The sequence below is a fragment of the Quercus lobata genome, chromosome 4 (genome assembly GCF_001633185.2).
Source record: "Quercus lobata isolate SW786 chromosome 4, ValleyOak3.0 Primary Assembly, whole genome shotgun sequence".
In the NCBI taxonomy this organism is placed as follows: domain Eukaryota; kingdom Viridiplantae; phylum Streptophyta; class Magnoliopsida; order Fagales; family Fagaceae; genus Quercus; species Quercus lobata.
In genome coordinates, this window is record NC_044907.1 from 73,910,848 (window position 1) to 73,924,735 (window position 13,888).

General features: G+C 36.2%; 1 pseudogene; it reads right to left on the reverse strand.

Annotated features, from left to right (window-relative positions):
- Positions 1 to 9,080: 9,080 nt before the first annotated feature.
- LOC115988192 lies at positions 9,081 to 9,193 on the reverse strand (annotated as a pseudogene).
- Positions 9,194 to 13,888: the final 4,695 nt, after the last annotated feature.

Genomic DNA, 13,888 nt, shown 5'->3' on the forward strand with positions numbered 1-13,888 from the left:
TGAACAGTATTATTCCATCTTTAGAACGGTATGGACAAATATGCTAAAAAAATAGTTTTTTATTCCTTTTCTCTCTCTTCATTTATGACTTTCTTTCTTCTCTCTCTTTCTTTTTCTTATTTTTTTCTCCACCTATCACTTCATCTTCTCACTTATCTTCCTTTTTTTCTTCTTCTTTCTTTTCCAGAACCTCCACCTCTCCCTTTTTCTTTCTTTTTTTCCCCTTTTTTCTTTTTTTCTGTCACTTTCTTTGCGCCTTCTCTATCTCTTTTTTTTTTCCCTATCACTCTCCCTCTTTGTCTTTTTTTTTTTTTTTTTCTCCACCTAAGCCGTTGCCATTGAGATTGGCCATTGCCGTTGAGATCTCTTATTCTGATCTCCCTCTGTTTTTTTTTTTTTTTTTTTTTCGTGGATTCCATGTGATTGTGACTATGGGTGAGTTGGTTCTTTTTCAAGCTCTTTTCTCTCATTTCTCTCTGTATATTGGGTTGTATAAATAAAGTTGATTCATCTCTTCATTTTTTTTTTTTTTGGGGATAGTTTTGTGTTGATTTTGGGGATTTTTTTTATAGTAGTATTGGGTGGTGGTGGCGGCTAGTGGATTTTTGTTGGTGGTGGTGGGTTGTAACTATGGGTAGTGATGGCGAGCTATGCTGTGTATGGTGGTGGGTTTGTTACTAGTTGTGTTTGTGTATGGAGTGGGTTTTTATTTTGTATTTTTTATATTGATGGTTTTTTTTAATGTTATTTTAATATTTTTATATATTATTTTAATGTATAGAATTGAAAAATAGAATATGTGATGTAAAGTGAACTGTAAAATGGTGTGTTAAAATAATAAAATAGGTGTTTTGGTGTGTGAAAATAGCATACTTATACAACATCTAATGTTAATGCTCTTAGCATCAGATGTGTCAAATGTCAAATATTTGACATTTGACACACCAGACTCTAAAAAACTTCTCACATGAGATGTTTTAAATGCCAAAATTTTTGGCATGGATGAATAGTTTCATTTTGAATTTAGAAGGGTACGGACACAAATGCTAAAAAGAAAAATTAATTTTTTATTCTAGTTATCTCTCTCCTCTCACCTACTTTACACTTTTCTCTACCATTTGCTTTGAGAAAATTAGACTCTCTTCCTCCCACTCTCACCTAGCATCTCCTCTCTTCCTCTCTCATGCCTCCACCTCACCAAGCCAACCACCTCCCTACACCACGCCATGCATCCACCTCACTAAGAAAATATCAAATCTCTTTTCTCTCTCACACATTTATATCTCCACTCTCCTCTCTTATCTCTTTTGCAGGCACCTCTCCTCTCTTGTCCCCCTCTATCTTTGATGGTGGTGGTAGATTGTGGTGGTGTTGATGGTTGCTCGGTTTCTTTTGGTTGTGGGTCTCTTTATCGGTGGTGATTGGTTGTAGATTGGCTTCTCTAGACTATGAATGGTGGTTGCTGGGTTTTTTAGGTATGGATCTTTGTTTGTGGTGGTTGTGGGGTGGATCTTGGTGGCTGGATTGTGGATCGAATTTTTTGGGCTGTGAATGGTGGTTGTTGGGTTTCTTTAGGTGTAAGTTTCCATCGATGGTGGCTGTGGACATGGTTGTCAAAATCGCGATTTGGATCATAGGATCGCACGATTTTACGATCTCACCTCACTAAAACATTTAGGATCATACTAGGATCTTAAAAATGGTAGAATCGTATGCAGGATTGTATGGGATTCTACTGATCCTACCAAAAACATAAATTTTTGGTTTTTTTTTTATGGGATAATTTTTTGGTTTTGATGAAGCTTTGAAGGTTTTTATTTTTCATGTTGTGATGGTGTGACTTTTTTATTTTTTTTATTTTTAAAAATTATGTTAACCTAAGCAAATGTTTTCTAATTTCTAGTTCACTTATAATCAAAATGAAGGAATGCTTCATCATTTCTAATGAAGAATTTGAATTAGCTTTGTTGCCTTTTAAGCTATAATGTCGTTAAATTTGTTTGATCAATATGCTAATTTGTGTTCTAATATTACTAAAATAATTTTTATAATATAATTTTATCAGCTATGCTTGTATTTGTATATTGATTGATTGATTTTTTTTGAGCTTGCTCTTTAATTGTTGTTGAGTGGTATAACTTGAATAGTTGAGTGTGAAATTGTATCTTGATGTCTTTTGCAGTTCTAGCATACAAATATATAATGTCTACATAGATGATAAAATGGATGATGATGATTAGGAATTTAGGACGGTGGTTATAAGAATCTTAGAATGGGAATAATTAAATGTTTACTTCACCTTAATATTCATCTTGCTTTTGAATTTCATATTGTAGTTAGCTAGTTTCCATTTCCTAACTTATTTTGGATTTCGAATTTGGAACTTAGAACTTTGAAAATATTTTCCATATGTTTTGATAAATATTTTGGTATTTGGTTGCTAATTAAACATTTATTAAACTTTTTAGAAACATTGGATCAAAACTTAAATATATTTGTTTCGTTAGTATAGACTTAGCGATGTATGGCATGAAAATTACATCATATGATGCAAATCTTAGTTTTTTTTTTTTTTTTTTTTTTTTTTTTGGATGAATTTATAATTTACGTGATTATTCAACATACAAAATCATTATAAATGCATTTTTTGCTTTAAATATGAAAATATATAGGATCTTAGGATTCACGATCCAATCCTACGATCTACGATCCCACCTACCTTTAACAATCCTACGTAGGATCCCGATTTTGACAACCTTGGTTGTGGATCATGGTGGCTAGGTTGTGGGTGGTGGTTGCTAGGTTCTTCAGGTGGTGGGTCTATTTGTCAGTGGTGGTTGTTGACTTTTTTGCGTTTTGGTTTGTGGAGAATGTGGTGGTTGTTGGTTGGTGGCCACTACCACTGGGTTGTGTTTTGTATTGAGCTAAGATTGAGTTACTATTATTTTAATGCGTTGAATATATTATTTTAATGTATTGAATTGAAGAATATAAGATATGATGCAAGGTGAACTGTAAAAGGTGTGCTAAAATAATAAATTAGCTTTTATATATGTTAAAATGGCATATTTTTGTGATAGCTGATGTGTAAATATTCATTTTGTAACTATCACAATCCTTCATAATCTATATATATAAAACCGAAACCTCTGAAACTCTCACAATTTTCCACGTCAGCACAATAAATAAAATTATTATTTTATTTATATAAAATTATTTTTGTTCAATAAACCTTAGTAATAATATAACTGGTGAGGCCTAGGCTAATAATTGGAGTTAAGAGAGACACACATTTAGGACTTTTCTCTTCCTATCTCAAAACCCTAGCAATTATCTTAGCGGCTTAACACTCTCTAATGATGTTTAGCCTAATTAGTTTTCCTATATACAACGTTCTTCCTCCACAAAACATGACACACTAAAAGATTAACAGAGGGAAACACCACTCATATAAAAGTCACTGTTTGAGCGAGCTCTTTGGCTATTGTGGCAGCAAAGAATCGTGAGACTCAGGTTCCCTTCCTATTCCTTATTTAACTTTTATGCTTTCAATTTGGTTGGGAAGATACTTGAAGCTTTCTATAAAGAATATATTATAAACTACTTCGATTCATAACAAAACATAGATTCGATATTTAGTGTGAGAGGTTTAGACTTTAGCCTTTAGAGAGAAAGTGATCAGGAGTGGGGATTCACAAGCTAATAATTTCTTGGTGATTTTTATTTTGCTTATGAACTTCTCTTTACTTTTTCTTTTTCTTGCCTAAGTTTAGTATGTAATTGTAAATAGTTTGATAAAATATATATATATATATATATATATAAAAGCTTTACATATATAACATATTGTAGGGATTTACATTGGTAATGTGTTATCTAAGCTTCAGATGATAGCTATTTCTATTTCTATTACCAGTTTCTATAGGAAAATATAGTATTCTTGAATTTGCAAGCTATATACTTTTCTTTGTATTGTTGTGATTGGTGACATTGGAGTAATAACTATATTTTATATCAATTATATTTACATGACAATCACACTATGTATATATATTTTACTTTCAACCTTGGTTGGCCTACCCAAATTAAGAATTAGGTATATGTCTTTGTGAGATAATAAATTTTTTTGAATTAGCACTCAAATTATTTTTCTTGCAAAATTGACATAAAAGCATTTGATGTGCTAACCTTTTAGCATTATAAATTTTCCGTGCATCGCACGGGTTAGCGACTAATAAAAATTAAAAATAGAAACCTTTTAGCACTAAGGATAAAATGATAATTTTATATAGGTTAAAATTTCATAAATGACCTTGACCTCAAAATTTACATCACAAGTTGTGATTGTGCAATCAATGATTAATTTGTGATTTTTGTGTGTGCAAAACAATGCTTAGATCATAGGTTTTTTAAAAAAATAAAAAAACAACATAATTATCATAGACTCAAAATCTTCCAACATTTTCATAACATTAGTTGTCAACCCACTTTAGTTAAAACTAAAATAATAAAGATCATATTGGAACTCACTACAAATCAAAACAACATTATTATTTATTTTATTTAGCTAGGGTGGGTTAACAACTTGATTAGTTGTGAACATGTTGTAAGATTTTATTATGATTGTATAAGAAGTTTAAACAATTAATTACAATTTAATTGAAAGATTAAATTGCATTAGTTTGAACATTAGATAATTTCAAGTGGATAATGCCAAAATTTTAATTATTTTAAGAGAATAGTAATAGTGATACTGTCGAATAATGTACTTAATTAATAAATAAAAGTTTTGGTTGTGGAATAACATAATCAATAAATAGTTCCAAACGGCTAAAAGCTCTAAATTATCCCTAAAAAATAATTTTATATTTGTTTATTTAATTTTTTTTATTATCTAAGAAGCTCACAAAATAGTTAAATGACATCATTTTAGCATGCTAACAATACAATTTGATAGATTTGAACAAGTGGATTACATTGAATAACAATAAAGTTGGATGACTAAAATGATTAAATTGAAACTTACAAGGCAAAATTTAATTTTGGGCCAATATAAAGGATTTTTTTTTTTTGAGAAAAAAATAATTGCTTCCATATTATTCAAATAATTGGTAAATCAGCGGACGCATTAGAAATTAAATTGGGTGAAACAGAAGCCTTGCTTTCTGGGCTAAGGCGTTAGGGTCGTCAATGGGCCGGGTCGGGTCGGGCCGGCCCATTTTTACTTAGCCCATGGGCACAATGGGCTGGGCATAATGGGTTATCAACTAGTTAACGGGCTGGGTCGAGCTGGGATAAAAGAGAAAACTCCAACCTATGACCTTATCCATGGGCAATGTCCATTTTGTTTTTAGCGAGCTGGGCTATCGGGTTGGACCAAATGGGTTAGCCATGGGCTTGTGTTAGCTTATTATTTTATTATTTTTATAAGGAAAAAATCAATTTTTATAAGGGAATAATCAATCTATTTTTATAAAGGAAAGAATCAAAGAATTTAATACTTAATTACAATTTTTTTTTTAGTCAAATCTATATAATTTTTTATTTTGTTGACAGAAACCTATTTAAAATTTTTATTAAGGCTTTGAATAGTTTTTTATTTTTATCTTTAATAAAAAAAAATGTCAAATGGTTAATTCAAATTTGCTAGACTACTAAAAAAATATATATTTAGTAAACTAAATTTAACACAATTACTTTAAGTATCTTAGTGGTTGAGGGAGTTCTCTTAAGGAATTCCTCTATAATATCTCAAGATCAATCATTCATACACCTCCTATATATTTTTGTTATGAATTATGAGTTATTGGGCTGGGCAACAGGCTGGGCTAATCAGCTGGGCTACTGGGCTAGCCCACCGGGTACCCATGGGCATAAAAACTAGCCCACGGCCTGACCCACTCAACTAGTGGGCTACCCATGGGTCTCAATAACAACGGGCTGGGCCGCCCATTAGCCTCATGGGCCGTTGGGTTTCTGGTCGGACTATGGGTCATGAGCTATTTGATGACCCTCCTTCCCTAACAACATGAGAGAAGGAAAAGCTTTGTAATAAGCTTACATAAGACATATCGCTTTACTTTGTAAAGAGTTAATCGCAATCTCAGAATCTCCTTCAAAAGAAGGCTGATGGAATCCTGATTCGTGGACAAAAATTGCAGCTTTCCTAGCTACCAGTAACTCCAATGTCACAACTGATGGCGGCCTTTTTATATTTTCTGACAAGGTAGCCATGACTTCACCTGCAGAGTTATGAATAATTACTCTTAAGACCAACTTCATTTGATTCATCAAACATAGCGCCGTCAAAGTTTGTCTTGATAGAATTTGAGGGAGGGGGACACCATTTTTTATGCATAACTCATCTGCCATTGTGGGATTTACTGGCTTAAAGCCCCGAAGATACTCCTTTGCAAAGCTTGCAATCTTGTTTCTATGGTACCATAGAGACCAAGCTGTCACTGCGAAGAGGGGGACTGCCTAAGGTTTTTCCTGAACCAGTTGAACCAAATCTAAGAAAGGGCCCGAAGCAGCTTTTGCTCTGTCTACCCAACCAAAATCTGTATTCCATACATGCTGCACTTTCTCACAACTCCACAAAGCATGTAATACCGATTCGAGTTCATTGGAACATAACTGACAAATGGGATCATGAAGGATGGTCCTCCTCACCAGATTCTCTCTAATGGGCAGAGAGTTGGTATATGATTTCCACAGGAAGTGCTTTATCTTACCTGGAGTTTTTAGTTTCCAAATTTGCTTCCAAAATTTCTTCTGAGCAGCAGAAATTACTGGTTTGTCTGATTCAAGAGTAAAGGACTCCATGAGTGACCTGTATCCGGATTTCACTGTGTAATTTCCAGAATTTTCCTTCGGCCAGATGAGGATGTCAGGTTGTGGAGTGGAACGTAGGGGCAAAGATTTGATATGTTGAGCTTCGGGGGGATAAAAACATAGATCAATGAGATGAGAATTCCACCAACCCATGAGAGAATCAATGAGAGTGTCAACATTGGCTTCGGGTGACAGTAAATTTGGGGGAGAAACCACTCTACCTTCTGCAGAATTTAAAAGCCAATAATCAAGAAAAATACCAATGGACTTACCATCTCCAATTCTCAAACGAGCCTCTTTTGCAATAATTTTTCTAGAGTGCAAAATATTTTTCCATGCAAACGAACTTGAGGCAGACTTTGCTTCAAAAATGAAAATATTTGGAAAGTATTTTGCCTGGAATACTTTATAAAATAAGGAATCTGTGTCGTGAATTAGATGCTAGACTTGCTTGGCCAGCATTGCTTCATTGGACTTGCATAAGTCTTTAAAGCCTAATCCCCCTTCCAATTTTGGTTGGCATAAGACTTTCCATTTCTTCCAATGAATTTTCGTTCTTTCACCCCTTTGATCTTACCAAAATTTTCAAATAAGCATCTCAATATCTTGAAATAGACCTATAGGCAATTTGAAGCAACTCATAGCAAAAGTAGAAATAGCTTGAACCATGGCCTTCAACAAAACTTCATTTTCGAATTGTGAAAAAGAGCTTTTCCTTCCATCCTTGCAATTTCCCCCAAACCCTATCCTTTATATAATTTAGACTCACCATTTTTCTCCTCCCTACCATTGCAGGCAATCCAAATATTTTTTGTACTCTTTAATCTCCAAAACTCCAAGAAGATTTTTTAATAGCTCTTTTGTGATATCATACACAATCTTATTGAAAAAAGGTTAGTCTTATTTGAGTTGATCTTTTGTCCAGAGACTTTTTCATATTTGCCTAGATGTGATTTGTAACTTAGCAAATAATTTTTTATGTAAAATGAATAAAATAATGCAATGCTAATACTTGTTCCAAGACCATAACTAGTCCAGAGGCTAGCCACTCCCACAACTTCGGTTCAATGAGTGTGGACTTTTATTGAGATTGAGCAGGACTAGTTCAATAGGTGATGCAATTGATGCAATCGCCTAAGACTCCCAAATAAAAGAAGGCCCCCACTTGTAAAAAAAAAATTATATATATAATATATTTATCTATATATTTTAATTAAAAAAATTTTAAGTACTTTTATTGGTCAATAAAATGCATTAAAAAGGCCCCATTGCAGCCTATGCAGTGTGCAACTACGTAGTGCGAGCACAGGCTGCACAGTTGCACACTACACACTGCACACTGCACAGGTTGCATAAGCTGCACAGCCCACTGTCATAGGACAACACGTTTTTTTACTTTATCAATTATTATAAATGATCATACCAATCAATAATTTGATGTGTATCATATCAACTCATTTGTATTATAGTGACACTAATTTATTGAATCACGTAATAAATTAATTTTTATTTGTGTAGGTTTATACTTTAAAGTGACCATGACTTTAGAAAAATTTCAATAACTAGGTTCTATTTTTCTATACTTTAAATTTTATTTTTAGTTAAATTATCATTTTTAATTATAAATTGTTCAAAAATTCAAAATTAAAATTAATAAAATCTTATTTAAGGTCTACTATGTCACAAGAAAGATTAAATGGATTAGCTATATTATCAATTGAAAAAGAAATGTTAGAAGAACTTAAATACAAAAACGTAATTAGCAATTTTGCATCTCAAAAAGCAAGAAAAATAGATTTTAAATAAAAAAATTCAATATATATTATTTGATTAATATTTAAATATAAAAAAGGTCCCACTTAAAATTTTCGTCTAAGGCCCCCAAAGTTGTTGAGTCGGCCCTAAGATTGAGATTGTATACACGTTGAAGTATCTCATGTCTCCTTGCCATGGAACAGGTCTCTCCTAAGGATGTTGATTCTACACCTGTAAGTCCCACATATCAATAAGAGACTTGCTCTATAGAGCTAGCACAAGAATTTCACCCATGCACAAGGGTAACCCATTTTAACTTTCATCAAGACCAAACACACAAGGACAATCCACTTCAATGTTCATTGAGGCCACAAGCATGAGGATAAACCAATTTGAAGCATTTTTTATTTATTATATTTTTATAGAACAGTCTATAATATATATGAACCTGTTGTGGTGGATATCTCATAGGCATGAATTATACAGCAGAGACAAAGTTCTATCACCAATGTAATTATCCGGATATGTAGGTAACAGGTAAGCTTGATGGCTATTCCCACCCTTGTCGGGGAAGATGCCAAACATCTCTCCTTTCCACGAACACTATCACTAAGTTAATTATATTTTAATCCCAATGGATTTATATGGTTTCTAAGACCTTACGAGGTATATGTGAGGGTTTAAAATTTCTAGCAAGCATATTAGGGTCATCTAAAATATTTCTCACAATGTACGGTATATGAGGACTACAAATACCCATGAGAATAACCGAGTGCTTCCTGAATATCTTGATTGGCCCAAAAAAAAAAAAGAAAAAAGAAAAGAAGAAGGAAATTCTACTAAGATATCACCCTATTGCCAAAGTTTCAATATATGTGAATGCTATTTCTAAATTTTGAATTTTTTTTTAAAAAGAAACGCAATTGTGTTATTTATTTTAATTAATTTTATTAATCTATCATACTTTTAAATTATGATTTAACAAAAAACTGAGCTTCATAATAGTCCTAGTCATGTTACTTAAAAGTAATTTTTAAAGAATTTTCATGAGTTGTCATGTTGACAAGTAATATTATTTGTATTTTCATCTAAAACTAGTATTATTCTTGTGCGATGCACGACTTAATGAAGATTTATATGTAAGTTAAATTTTTTAAAAATTAATTAAAACTAAATTATTAAATAAATAGTAATTATAAATTATAAAATAGGTAATGTGGGGCCGAGGAATTTGTGGTCCCGACCCACTTTACATTAAGGGCCCAAGACCCAGGCTGAGGAGACCTATTGCCGAGAACGCGTAATGAAAGCCCCAAAAAGGCCTAAGGATGTGGCCGAGGACGATCTCACGCTCAGCATCTCACAAGACATCTAAAGAAAAAGGACGAGTTTAATGCAGGGACAGGACAAGTGAAAAAAGCTGCCAATACTGTAATAAAGAATTCTGCGTCTGACAAGCCCATGCTCTTCACCATGCTATTCAACTTTTACGTCTATTCCCAACCACTTTAGGTATAGGCTGATAGGACAAGTCTCCATCCCATAAAATAAAACTTACACATGGACATTGAAAGGGAAGTAACTACTAGTATAAAAGGGAAGAAGAACTAAGGGGGAAGGAGATCCCCCAGAGGGAGAAGCCCTAAAAAATGGAGAATGAGAAGAACACTAAGCTCCTCGGACGGGGTCCGAGGACAAAAACCCCATAGGTCGCACTGAAGAAAGGTTTTGTCATTCACGCCAGGCCCACCTTTGTATGAGCTTCCATAAAAACCATGATTAGACCGCTGTCCAGTGACCAAGGTCAAGCCTTTCCAGCCCACACTCTATAAATTATATTGTTCGGGCCCTTTACATACGAGCCCAATATTATTCTTGGATCGTGAACAATCGTATCCCTACAATTGGCGCCGTCTGTAGGAAGGCTTGCGCGTTGGCACAGGTGGTGGCGGAGTCAAGCCTCTGTCAAACAAGGGTCTGCGAAAGCTCCTCCATTTCCAGCAACACGCTGTTGTTGTCCCGACATAAATTTCCGCTAGGGGCTACGCCTCACAGTGTCGATGGCACGGGCAGCTCTAGGGGCTTCCAACATCAAGCTAACGGCCCCCACCTTGGTCGAGGGGCTAATCTTCAAAATAAAAGAAAAACTACGAGTTTTGGACATAACCAAGGCCTTGTATGGTCCTCGGACTCAAGCCTATGGGGAAACCAACTACTTAAAAGAAAAACTACGAGTTTTGGATAGAAACAAGGCCTTGTATGGTCCTCGGACTCAAGCCTATGGGGAAACCAACTACTTAAAAGAAAAATTACGAGTTTTGGACAGAACCAAGGCCTTGTATGGTCCTCGGACTTAAGCCTATGGGAAAACCAACTACTTAAAAGAAAAATTACGAGTTTTGGACAGAACCAAGGCCTTGTATGGTCCTCGGACTCAAGCCTATGGGGAAACCAACTGCTTAAAAGAAAAACTACAAGTTTTGGATAGAACCAAGGCCTTGTATGGTCCTCGGACTCAAGCCTATGGGGAAACCAAGTACTTAGAAGAAAAACTACAAGTTTTGGACAGAACCAAGGCCTTGTATGGTCCTCGGACTCAAGCATATGGGGAAACCAACTACTTAAAAGAAAAACAACGAGTTTTGGACAGAACCAAGGTCTTGTATGGTCCTCGGACTCAAGCCTATGGGAAAACCAACTACTTAAAAGAAAAACAACAAGTTTTGGACAGAACCAAGGCCTTGTATGGTCTTCGGACTCAAATCTATGGGGAATACTTATTTGGACAGAACAAGGCCTTGTATGGTCCTCGAACTCAAACCTATGGGGAAACCAACTACTTAAAAGAAAAACAACGAGTTTTGGACAGAACCAAGGCCTTGTATGGTCCTCGGACTCAAGCCTATGGGGAAACCAACTACTTAGAAGAAAAACTACAAGTTTTGGAGCCTTGTATGGTCCTCGGACTCAAGCCTATGGGGAAACCAACTACTTAAAAGAAAAACAACGAGTTTTGGACAGAACCAAGGCCTTGTATGGTCCTCGGACTCAAATCAACTACTTAGAAGAAAAACTACAAGTTTTGGACAGAACCAAGGCCTTGTATGGTCCTCGGACTCAAGCCTATGGGGAAACCAACTACTTAAAAGAAAAACAACGAGTTTTGGACAGAACCAAGGCCTTGTATGGTCCTCGGACTCAAGCCTATGGGGAAACCAACTACTTAGAAGAAAAACTACAAGTTTTGGAGCCTTGTATGGTCCTCGGACTCAAGCCTATGGGGAAACCAACTACTTAAAAGAAAAACAACGAGTTTTGGACAGAACCAAGGCCTTGTATGGTCCTCGGACTCAAATCAACTACTTAGAAGAAAAACTACAAGTTTTGGACAGAACCAAGGCCTTGTATGGTCCTCGGACTCAAGCCTATGGGGAAACCAACTACTTAAAAGAAAAACAACGAGTTTTGGACAGAACCAAGGCCTTGTATGGTCCTCGGACTCAAGCCTATGGGAAAACCAACTGCTTAAAAGAAAAACTACGAGTTTTGGACAGAACCAAGGCCTTGTATGATCCTCGGACTCAAGCCTATGGGGAAACCAACTACTTAGAAGAAAAACTACGAGTTTTGGACAGAACCAAGGCCTTGCATGGTCCTCGGACTCAAGTCTATGGGGAAACCAACTACTTAGAAGAAAAACTACGAGTTTTGGACAGAACCAAGGCCTTGTATGGTCCTCGGACTTAAGCCTATGGGGAAACCAACTACTTTGAAGGAAAACACTGAGTTTTGGACACCACCCGGACCTTGTATGGCCTACGAGCTTTGTCCCAAGAAGGGATTACCCATTGATAATTGGGTTAATCCCTAGACCGAATGGAAGTCCCGGTCTATCCTCGGATCCTCAATACCAAGTGAGCTAATGCGAATGTGTTGGGGCCCGGTACAACCGTACCTCAGTCCTTGGATCAGAGACCAGGTGTTATCAAAATACGGCCAAAGTTCCCCACTACTCGGCAACGCTCTCGGATGGTTTATTTTGGGTTTCTTATTCTCGGATGACTACCTCACGCGCATTATAGAGCACTCAGCCGTTGTCTCGGTTAGTCTCATAAGTTTAATCCCCTATTGGTTGGTATTATTATGTTTGATAGTCTCAATAAGTTCAGATTAATAGCTTTTTGTTACAAGGTTTCCTGCCCTAAGCATTATTAAAGAAAAATATGCATGGAATACATCCATTCACGAAGTAATTACTGCAAAAAAGAAAAATATTTAGAAGGAAACAGAATTATCTTTTATTAAAATAAAGAAATGGTACAACGTACAACGTACAATGAAGGAGCTCAAATAAGCCTATACTAAAGACTAACCACATAAACAAAAAGAAAAGATACAAAGGAGAAAGGAAGAAGCAGAAGAAGAGGTGCAAAGAAGAGAGATGCAGCAATTCGAAAATATTGTCTAAGGAAACCATTTCTCAATACTTTTACACGCCCATAACTCAGGCAGCAAAAGAACTTGACATGGGATTAACACCTTTGAAGAAAAGGTGCAGGGAGCAGGGTATTTGTAGGTGGCCACGCAGGAAGTTGATGAGCCTTCATATTAGCAGCGCTCGCGATAGAGCGGCTAGTGCTGATGACGGGAAATCCCACTGCTGTCGCGCCAAAAATCTGACGCGACCAGTACCTGCTTCGGATTTTGACTGAAAGAGGCGGGGGAATCGCTCCCACCTTGTGAAAATGGAGAATTGTCTTGAGTCTCTGTCTCCCCTGCCCTGACCGCGCCATCCTGAGACTTGGAGAGACCCAGTGCCTCTGGAGCGGGTGTGGTTCCTTCACCCCCACTCGTGCCTCAAACATATTACTCTAAGGCTTGATTGCACTGGAGACGAAGACTAGGAGCACAGCTAAAGGGTTGAGAATTTGAAGGGGCCAAAGGATTTTGTACGTGAAGGGAGTAACCTCCTGTCCTGCTTCTTATATAGAAGGCAAGTTGGAGACATTTAATCTACGCAGGTTCCCAAGAAATGCTACAGACGAGACGGTTTTTGCTCAACTCCCAGCGCCGTCTGCAACCATAAAGTTCGGATAGCCTCGTGAAGGGGACATATTAATGGCGCGCCTCGAACACTGAAACGTCGAGGACGCCGCGTGAGTAAATCTAGGGGGATGTCTCATAATCCGGCGCGCCTCCCATGCAAATGGAGAAACCCCGACATTAATGAAGTGCAGAGCTGGGCAAGCCATGGTTTGGGCCTAACATCACCAAAACCCTCTTCCCCAACCACGAGGTC